At 55.5% G+C, this 10,000-nt stretch overlaps 1 pseudogene; it reads right to left on the bottom strand.

Annotated features, from left to right (window-relative positions):
* The window catches only part of LOC143262758 (large subunit ribosomal RNA), a 13,992-nt pseudogene that overhangs the window by 2,339 nt on the left and 1,653 nt on the right, over nt 1-10,000 (bottom strand).

Raw genomic sequence — 10,000 nt, 5'->3', positions numbered from 1 at the left:
CGAGGCCGTGTCCAAACCGCGCCGCAGCCTGTACCTGCAATCGGCCTCCTTGATTTTCAGGTCGATGGGGGGGACGCCCAGCAGAACCGGAAGCGCGTCCGTCGACACAGTCCTGTATGCCGAAGCCATCCTGAGCAGAACGAGTCGTTGGGCCCTGGCCAACTCCATCCTGTCCCTCACGGTGAGAAGGTCCCTCCACGCCGCGGCCGCGTACGTCGCGATGGGGACGAAGAGACCCCGGTAGAGGGTGAGCGTGCACCTGAGTTTAAGGCCCCAGTCCCGCCTGGCCACGGCAAGCAAGGCGCCGAATTTTTCCATAGTCTTGGTCCTAATAGCCCTGGCGTGTGTGGCGACCCTCAGACGCTCGTCGAAATGCACGCCGAGGTACCGGACGGACCTGACCATGCGCACCTGCTTTCCCCCGACCCTGATGGTCGGCGGCCTCCTGACATCCAGCGAACCCCTGAACAGAATCATCTCGGACTTGCCGGGGGACAGCGCGAGTTTCTCCCTTGTGCACCACTCCTCGATGGTGGTCGCGATCGCCTGACCGGCACGCTCAAGGTGGGCGCGGCTGTCCCCGTCGACTATGACCAGCAGGTCATCAGCATACGCCACGAATCCGGTCCCGGCGCTCCGCAGCTCCCGGAGCAGGTCATCGAAGACCAGGTTCCATAGTCCCGGTCCCAGGATTGAGCCCTGGGGGCATCCCTTAGTGGCCGCCTTGCTGACCCGCTCGTGCCTGCCGATGAGAACCGCCGAGCGGTCCCGGAGGCAGTCCGCAAGCACCGCATAAAGGTTCCGCGGGCAGGACCTGACCCTGAGGTGGTGCAGGACACTGGGCCACCAGACATTGTCAAAGGCCCCCCTGATGTCGAAGAGGAGCGCCAGGACATACTTCCGACCCGAGGCAGCGACCAGTCCTCTCATTCCCAGTATGGCGTCCGTCGTCGACCTCCCGGCCCTGAATCCGTACTGGTCCGCACTCGCGTGTAGGGGGTCCAGCAGCACAGGCTCGAGCCTCTTAAGGAGGAGCCTCTCGAAGCACTTCCCCAGCACCGGCAGGAGGCAAATCGGCCGATACGACGCCGGGTCACCAGCGTCCCTGCCAGGTCCCTTTAGGAGGGCGCGAATGGAGCCGATCTTCCACTGCTCGGGGAAGACTCCTCGCCGGAGGCACGCGTTGTAAACCTCCAGGAGGTCACCGCGAATGATCTCGTACGAAGCCTTGAGGACCTCCACCTCAATACCATCGATGCCGGGGGCCTTACCGTTCCTCATGCCCGAGACCGCGACCCAAAGCTCCCCCTCCGTGAACGGGGGCGTGTCCGGCGCTGTTGCAGGGGCGAGCACCTCGGCGCGCCGGTGCTCCTGCTCCCGAGTGGTGTCCGGGGTGTCGTCCGGCACGAGGGCGTCAAGGAGGGCCCTCGCGGCAGCTCCCCATGTTGGGGCGACGTCTGTCGCGCCCGTGGTTGCCAGGGCCATGTCCGGGGTGAACCTCCTCGTGCAAAGCTTGTAAACCACGCCCCAGGGGTCGCGGTTCCCAGCGTCGGTGACGAAAGACCGCCAGCTTGCCTTTTTCGCCTCGTGGACCGAGTCCTGGTACGAGCGCCTAACCCGCAGGTAGGTCGCTCTCTTCTCGGACCTCAGGTCCGGGTTGGTCTCCCGCTGGTAACGCTTTCTGGCCGAGTACGTGGCCCTCTTCGCTCTGTTGAGCTCGGGGGTCCACCAAGGGGCGGTTCTTGCACGGAGCGTCTTGGTCCTCATCACGGCCCTGCATGCCGCGATCACCAGGTCCTGTATCGCACGGACGGCCCGCGCAATTCCAAGGTCGGTGCTCAGCCATCCAGTCAGGTCCAGGCCCCTCCTCAGCTCGGCCAGGGCGCCCCGATAGCGCTTCCAGTCGGCGGCGGCGACGTTGAACCTCCCGTCCCGCCCGCGGCTCGGGACGATCTCGTCAGGTCCTAGACGTAGTAGGATGACAGCGTGGTCGCTGGCAGTCCATCCCTCCCTGACGCCCCAGTCCCTGACCATCGGAAGGACCCCGCCCGAGGCGAGCGTGACGTCAATATTTGAGGCGCCCCTGTGGGACCTGTAGGTAGGCGGGGCACCAGGCTCGTTCAGGACCGTTAGGCCCCACTGTGCGATCCTCTCCTCGAGAAGCTCGCCCCTCTCGTCAGTCCGGTGCGGTGGATGTTCCTGGGAGTGCCAGAGGGCGGACTTGGCGTTCACGTCGGCCCCCAGAACCAATTTCTGTCCCGGAAGCTGGGCTACCAGTCTGTCCACTCTCTCCAGGTACGGGACCACGCTGTCCGAGCACTGGAAGTAGGCCGAGGCCACGTACAGGCGGCCAAAGGGGCCGGTGATCTCCGCACAGGCACAGTGCTCGTCACTGAGGTGCGCAATCTTGAGCGCCGCTATGTTGGGGTTACGCACAACGACAGCTGCCATGGCCCTCGCTCCGTCCCTCGCCCCGGTGATGATCGTGGCTGAGGAGTTAATGCCCACGAGTCTTCCCCTGACGCAGTAGGGCTCCTGTGCCAGGAGGATGTCGATGCGCCTGTCCGCCATCAGTTTGTCGACCTCCAGCGACACTAGACGCGAGCACCTCATGTTATGTTGCATGATCGTGATGCCCGGGATGCTTTTGGTGTGGGGCTTAATAACCATAATCCGTGCGTGTGAGCGACAGATTTATGGCTGTGATGTATGCAGGGCAGTCTTTGCTCGTGACACAGTGTGTGGAGCTCTTTCCTGCCCTTGAGCAGTTGGCGCAAGTGGCCTGCCTGTCCTTCTTCGGGCACTCCTTGAAATTGTGCCCCGCTTCGGCGCAGTGGCCGCAGACCTCCCTTTCTGCCCTGCAGAATTTAGCTGGGTGTCCGAAGCCCTGACACTTGTAGCATCTCGTAACAGTGAGGTGGTCCTGGACTCGACAGCAGCTCCAGCCGATGTAAAGCCTCTCCTTGGGCACCAGGAGGTCGCGGGCGCGTCTGGAGACTTCAAACACCAGGTTGCACCTGTCTCTGGCCTTGTCTCCACTCTTGAACACCAGGCTCATCTCCCTCTTGACCACGGCGGCCTCTTCCTTCCCGAGGTTTTGATCGGCTACGTCCGCGATGATTTCCTTATCGTCTTGGGTCCGGGGAACGTCGAAGATGATGATCCTGGGGCTCCTCTTCGGCGCAGGGGCCACGACCAGTCCAGCGGCCCGGAGCTTGTCGTCGGCCATGAGAGTGGCGACATCGGACCTATTGGCCGTGACCAGGGCGACGCCGGAGCCCTGGGTCTTCCGGACTCCCTTGATCCGGAGGCCATGGGACCTTGGGGACACCAGTTGGAAGACGGCCTCTTTGGTCTTGTCGCTGTCGTCGTACTTCGTCTGGTCCGTCGGTGTTATGATTACGACATTCGGCGGGTCCTGCTTTTGGGTTGACCTCGCGGCAATCGCCGACTTGACCCCAACCCGCTCCGCGTACGTGGGGGGCTTCCTTGTGGTGGCGGCAGCGGCGACGGCGACGGCGGCGGCTTGCTCCTGGAGGGCCTGGCAGGAGCGCGAGTGCGCCTTTGTCTGCAGCTCGGCTTCATCAAGGCATCCCTCCAGCTTACTGGAATACACAAGCGTTTTTACCAGGTAGTCGTGCAACTTGGTAGCCTGCGTGCACAGGGCATGCACTACGGAGGGCGGGATCTCGTTCTGCGGCAACGTGATGGTCTGTATGAGCTGCCGGTACGCCTTGGCCGCGCTTGCCCTGAACGCGACGACATTGGTGTCCTCCTCTGACGCTTTGTCCGGCGAACGATCCGGTGTCTGGACCTGGGTCGGTTGTTTGTCCTTCCTTTTCTTCTTTGTCTTCTTCCGGGTGGTCTCCATTGGCGGCCGGAAGGTCTGGTCGGAGGTGACAACGGTCTCGGAGTCAGTGTCCGAGAGTACCCTCTTCTTCATGCGGCGACCGTCACCCGAAGAGGCAACCTCCATGTCGGGGCTAGTACACCGCCCTCACCGTTGGAGAAGAAAAAAAAAAAAAAAAAAAAAAAAAAAAAAAAAAAAAAAAAAAAAAAAAAAAAAAAAAAAAAAAAAAAAAAAAAAAAAAAAAAAAAAAAAAAAAAAAAAAAAAAAAAAAAATTATTAATTAAAATTATTTATAAAAAAAAAAAAAATTGTCCAAAAGTTGTTAAAGATTGTTTAAAATTGTCTAAACAAATTGTTTAACAATTATTTAAACAATTGCCCGGATACTGTTTGTTGTTGTCCATTCACTTTCGAATTTCGCGCAAAAAAAGTTATTAAATTATTTGTAAAATTGTCCGAAAGTTGTTAAAAATTGTTTACAATTGTCCAAACAAATCGTTCAAACAATTGTTTAAACAATTGCCCGGATACTGATTGTTGTTGTCCATTCACTTTCGAATTTCGCGCAAAAAAAAGTTATTAAATTATTTGTAAAATTGTCCGAAAGTTGTTAAAAATTGTTTACAATTGTCCAAACAAATCGTTCAAACAATTGTTTAAACAATTGCCCGGATACTGATTGTTGTTGTCCATTCACTTTCGAATTTCGCGCACTGATGTTCGCCCAAGTCCGTGGCGGAAACTCGATGAGTTATTTCGGCCCGGGGAGTTCACTGTCGCCAACCCTAGTAAAATTTACGAGGTTGGCAGCAGCGGTGATGCTCTCTGTAGACTGGAAACTCCAAGCTTGTTACGGCCCGGCGACAGCCAATCAGAATGCTCAACACCGCGACTGCAGCGCCAGCCCACGCCGACGGCGGCGTCTCGAAGTTCGAGGTGGCAGTACGTTGTTTCTCGATGTATTGGACGATTTTTCCACTTCCACAGTTCTGCACCGATTTACACTTGCGATACGTCAAATTAACCGCTATCGCTAGCAATTAATTCTGACGTAATCAGATTTGCAATACGGTCTCTATTTTCGCCGGAATCGGACCCCGAACACCGGCGTGTCAAAACACGTGGCGATCCGTATGTCAACTTTCACTCGCTATAATTTTGTCAATTTCGAACCGATTTCCACAATTTATATCACGAACTGATCCTCTCCACTAGCACTTCACTCTAATGCACTGTTTATAATTTTTACGGCTGATTTAACCACTTTTTATCGATGTAACACGGAGCACGGCGTGACGACGCGTACACTCGCTACGACACCTGGCGGCAGTTCCCTAGATAGGGACAGATGGGAATCTCGTTAATCCATTCATGCGCGTCACTAATTAGATGACGAGGCATTTGGCTATTTTTTTTTTTTTTTTTTTATAGAGAGGAAAATCTTTTATAGACACCACGGAATTCTTCGACGTGGTAGTGTGGGATTCCTTATACCCACTAAAAACCTCTCTCTTCTCACGCCTAGATGTTATGGCGGAGGACGGCTTTATTTCCTGGTGCCGAATTTGCGATGTTGGGGCCCAGGTTGCCCATTACAGTGGCCGTGAATCGGGCGATCACCCAACGCCCTCCCTATTACCCGGATGACAGATGTTGTTTGTCATCTTATTCCATCTTGTCCAGTTCGTGTGCGATCCCTGAAGGGCCCTCGTAGTTATTGATCTTAAGAGCCCTTTGAGTCCTAGTGCGGAGATCGATTCAGCCGAGAGCGATGCCCACACGCCGCGCCAGGAGATGGTGACCGACGTCACTCTAACAGCCCCCGCCAAAACCCCAAATTCCTGGGCGACGCGATGCCTTAACAGCGGGGTGTCGTATTTAGCGACCTTCCTCGCATGTGCATCATTAAGCGACGTCGCACCGCTAACGACCTGGCTGTCGATGACCCTGACAGCTCCATCCTTAAAGGCCACCAAATCAGGCTTCTGCAGACCCGACTGCAGGACATAATGCGGATTCTCCCTAACCCTCCACCCACTCTGCCTCAGACCAAATGCTACGATTCGGCATATGGCATCGTGTCTGAGTATTCGACCCCCATGAGTCCGATGACATCCCTGCACTATGTGTGCCGCCGTCTCCGTTACGGCGCACCCAGCACGACACAACACAGGAGCCCCATTCCCACGACGGCCTCTTGATGTTCTTACTCTGGTGGGCAGGGCGTTAATACGTACATGGTGATATTGCACGTAATCCCTGCCGGGGATCCCCGCAGAACAGGCGTCAACCCAAGAGCTGCTATCGATGACTTTAGCAGCCTCACGCAATTCTCCTCCATCGTTAGACTGATGGAGTAAAGATGCCCAGTATTTGGCACGATCCTCAGGTCGAAAGAGCGCCCGACCTTGGATAGTCAGAGCACTCTCCGCCCGTCGAACCGCTGCCACCACCGCCGGATGTTGGGAGGCATCTCTTGCAGCCGCACAGGAGGACCTCGCCATTGATGTTAACCTGGCGTGCATCATACCCGGTATCGATGTTCGAAACGCGGGGATGCCAAGTCCACCCTCCCTGCAACTGGCGTGGAAATACCCAAGTGGTACATCTTTGGGCAGACGCAACCACCTTCGAACGGCCAGCCGCGTCTGTTTATCTAATGCCTTCAAGATTTTAAGTGGGCATCTTGTCAAAACCAGCTGGTGATAAAAACGCGGAATGAGGAAACAGCGCAAGATCTTGAGGCGCTGTTGAGGCTTGAGTGGCGCCTTGGTGATATTGGCCAACTCTCTGTCTAGCTTGCCCCCAGGTTTTTCAATACCCATTGGCGAGATCTTAATGCCCAGATATCGGAAGCCCTCGGTAGGTCCCAGTTGTTTTATAGACCGACCGTTGACCTCAAATTTGCTGGCGGAGAGTATCTTGTACTTCTTTTCTTTACCAGCGATCTGGATGGACATAGCCAGACATTTATCGGAGTTGAATTCCAACCCGTACTTTCGTGCCTCTTCCTCAGCCGTTCGAAGCATGCCCTGCATTCCTGAAACGGAGGACGCGAACAAGATCAGGTCATCCGCATACGCCAGTATATTGACCCTTTGCTCCCTGATAACATAGCCGACCTCCTCGGGTAACACCCTTATCACCCGGTCCATGACGATCGAGAATAGCAGGGACGACAAGGGATCGCCCTGCCGCACACCCCTCGCTACCCGGATCGGATCCGATGTCTCTCCACGGACCTGAAGCACGGTTCGGCTATTATGGTACGTCGCTGTTATGTACCTCACAAAGAGCTCCGGGAGTCCCAATCCCCTTAGTGCCGATGTTATGGCATGGTGACTAACGCTGTCAAACGCCTTGGCCACATCTAAGGACACAACGTGAAGCTGCTTTAAGCAGCTCCGTGCGTCACGAAGGGCAGTTGATAGTACAAGAACGTTCTCAGCACAGCCATCGTGTACTCCTCGTTGCCGCTCATCGATGAGACCGGCTTTTGCCAATCTCACCGCCAAGATTTTATGCAGCTGACGAACGACGACTGAAGCCACACTTATAGGACGGAACTCGGATGGTGTTGAGCTTCCGTCCTTCTTAGGGATAAATACCGTCCTGCTGATGAGGAGCTCAGATGGAAATGCCCCTACCGCAAGGATGACATTATAAAATAAGGTTCTTAGAACTACTGGCACACTCCTCCATTGCCTGCTCGAGATGTTATCGAGACCCGATGCCGAGGAGAGCGGGATCTCATTGGCCTGGATCTCATGGCCACGAACCGGCTCAGCGATCCAATGCAGGTCCTCCCTTTCCTGAACTGGATGAAGGTGTTCAATGGGGACAGAAGGACTGGTGAGCATAGGTGTCCAGTACTCCACCATCTCGCCAACGGTTGGTGTTTGAGCCTGCACCGGGCCATCCAGTACAAGCCTGGCCGCGCGAGACATGTCCTTCTTCCAGAGTTCCTGCATGGCCGCATACTCCCTTCTCCTCAGTCTCCACCCCGGCACGGGCCCGGCAGGTGCAGCTTTAGGTGGCCGGAGCAGTGGCGTTCTCCGCTCCTTTACTTTCGCAGAAGGCGTCGGAAAGACTCGTTGAAGCCATCGACAACAAGCACTCGGTGTTATTGGTTCTCGATTAAGAACCGTTCTCGCAAGACTTACGAGTTCCTCCGCTTCATGGGATTTCACCCTTTCGGCCGGATCAATCAGCTTACGGATAGCGTCAATATATTGGCACTGATGTTGCTGTGCCGACGCAGAGTGCTCCTGAACAGGAGTAGGCGAATCCGCCTGTCGATGACTTGTGTCATGATGTTGAGTGACACTGGGGGTTGAAGGTTGAGACTCAACGGCAGTTCCACGCTCGCGGCATACACCGATCTTCTGTGTAACAAGAGCTTTATACGTCAATTTCTTTCTGAGGCCCTTCAGTCGATCAAGACTGAATTTATTGTCGAAGACCGTCAGCAGATGTTCGTTCATAAATTTGACGTTGCCCTGCACACTCGCAAGCGCCTCAGCCGCCGCCACCATCTCAGTCTCTTCCTGAGTCCACCTAACCTTCTTTACGGCCACCTGCACTCGTTGGTTGGCCTCGTCCGGATGAGCCCTCCTCACATGGACCCCTAACCCGATGGAAGTGGGAAAGGATCGCGAACAATGGGGACATGGATGTAGTGCCCCCCGTGACGCAAGATGTTGTGCGTCGTTACTGGACTGGTTGGGTTTATTTCTGGAGGTCGTCGGACAGACACTCCGATCCACTGTGGCCGCTGTCGTAGGGTCGGCGATCCGAGTGGCCCGAGGGCCCGCCGACAATGGGTCACTTGACCCATAATCTTTCTTTTGATTTTTCGGGCCTACGACAATAGAGCCATGGGGGTGGCAACCCCATGACCCATAACATGCCTCCCTCAAAGTGACTAGAGCCGCCGCCACATTAGCGCGAAGGCAGGCCATTTGGGTGGGCTGCACCCTTACAGCGGCTCATTACTGCTAGGCAGCACGTCGTGTCGCACAGAATTTAGCCGCAATGCACTGAATGGACAGGTCCAAACAATACATCACGTTACCGTCGGGAACCACGAGGAGGTACCTGTGCGACTAGGACGGGAGAGGCTAATGGACCTAACAAGAGGTCTATATTACGCATCACCGTCCCGCGGGAGGCCAAGGCACGGGACCGAGCTCGGATCCCAGCCACGAGAGCCGTTCACCTCGCCCAGGCCCGGCACGTCAGCCAGACCCGCTTCCCGACCAAGCCCGACACGCCCCGCTCCTCAGAGCCAATCCTTATCCCGAAGTTACGGATCCAATTTGCCGACTTCCCTTACCTACATTAATCTATCGACTAGAGGCTCTTTACCTTGGAGACCTGCTGCGGATATGGGTACGAACCGGCGCGACACCTCCACGTGGCCCTCTCCTGGATTTTCAAGGTCCGAGGGGATGATCCGGACACCGCCGCAACTGCGGTGCTCTTCGCGTTCCAAACCCTATCTCCCTGCTAGAGGTTTCCAGGGAACTCGAACGCTTATACAGAAAAGAAAACTCTCCCCGGATCTCCCGACGGCGTCTCCAGGTCATTTTGGGTTACCCCGACGAACACTCTTACGAGGGCCCGAATGGTATGCGGTTCCGCTGCCGGGTTCCGGAATAGAAACCGGATTCCCTTTCGCCCAATGGGTGTTTTTTGTGCATGTATATAATAACAAAATATGCTGCGATTTATATAATAATAAAAAAAATAATAAAATAGCTGCGTTTTTTTTACAAGTGTTTAACGTCTTAGGACACCTCATCTACATAGGATTTCTCTTAGGGCTTAGGATCGACTGACTCGTGTGCAACGGCTGTTCACACGAAACCCTTCTCCACGTCAGTCCTCCAGGGCCTCGCTGGAGTATTTGCTACTACCACCAAGATCTGCGCCGACGGCGGCTCCAGGCAGGCTCACGCCCAGACCCTTCTGCGCACACCGTCGCGACCCTCCTACTCGTCAGAGCTTCATAGAGGACAATAAATTGCCCCGCTTCACACATACCACTGACGGTGGAGTATAGGCGCGACGCTTCAGCGCCATCCATTTTCAGGGCTAGTTGCTTCGGCAGGTGAGTTGTTACACACTCCTTAGCGGATTCCGACTTCC

Source organism: Megalopta genalis, unplaced genomic scaffold, assembly GCF_051020955.1.
Source record: "Megalopta genalis isolate 19385.01 unplaced genomic scaffold, iyMegGena1_principal scaffold0218, whole genome shotgun sequence".
NCBI classification, from domain to species: Eukaryota; Metazoa; Arthropoda; class Insecta; order Hymenoptera; family Halictidae; genus Megalopta; species Megalopta genalis.
The sequence above is the reverse complement of the archived record's forward strand: the minus strand, read 5'-3'. Positions and strand labels throughout refer to the sequence as shown.